The sequence below is a fragment of the Mya arenaria genome, chromosome 3 (assembly GCF_026914265.1).
Source record: "Mya arenaria isolate MELC-2E11 chromosome 3, ASM2691426v1".
NCBI classification, from domain to species: domain Eukaryota; kingdom Metazoa; phylum Mollusca; class Bivalvia; order Myida; family Myidae; genus Mya; species Mya arenaria.
Genome location: NC_069124.1, coordinates 73650949 through 73651764, shown reverse-complemented (window position 1 = coordinate 73651764; position 816 = coordinate 73650949).

Below are 816 nucleotides of genomic sequence, written 5' to 3'. Positions count from 1 at the left end.
CTTTTGGAACAATCCCATCGAGCCCAGTAGATTTACTTATATCAAATTTATCAATGATTTGTTTTACTTCAATGGGCGTAATTATTTAAATGAAACATTTTGTTTCGTGTTTCTGTACTTAAAACACCCTTTAACTTACGAAAATGGTCCGGATTAAAGAGGGATTTTTCTATCATGTCTGCTTTATTTGTAAAATGTTTGTTTTACTCATTGATAATATCGAGATCTATATTAATACCGCGCTCGATTTCTTTTATTTGAACTCGTGTAGGTAATATTATGATATTAGTTTGATTCAAATGTGAAATGTCTTAAAAATCATTGTTTTCCAAATAAAACTAGAATCATTGATATCATGTAAAAGGCGATTTATATATATATATATATATATATATATAACTTGAACTGGATTTGGCAAGTCAATATACACTATTGAATGATACATATACCAATGTTGTCCATACCATTTAAGAAACATTAATAAATATTCAAAACAATATTGGAATGGTCCCATGGTATGAATGAAATACTGACATTAGCGATAGTCAAAATGTAATATTCATTAAACAAATCACCTTCCAACAGTAGTTTCAGTACTTTGATTTTTTTTCAGGCGTATACGTGTACATTCCTTTTTACTTAAATGACTCATCCCAGCGGCACTGAAGGTTTATGACCATAATGCCATGTTTGTAACGTATCCAAATATAATTTTTAAACCCGCCGAACAATACGAGAAAAACTCATGGATCCATACGAATCCAGATCAAGGAAGCATGCCATTCATGCTTGTGATTGGTTTTGTTCAGTGCGGAA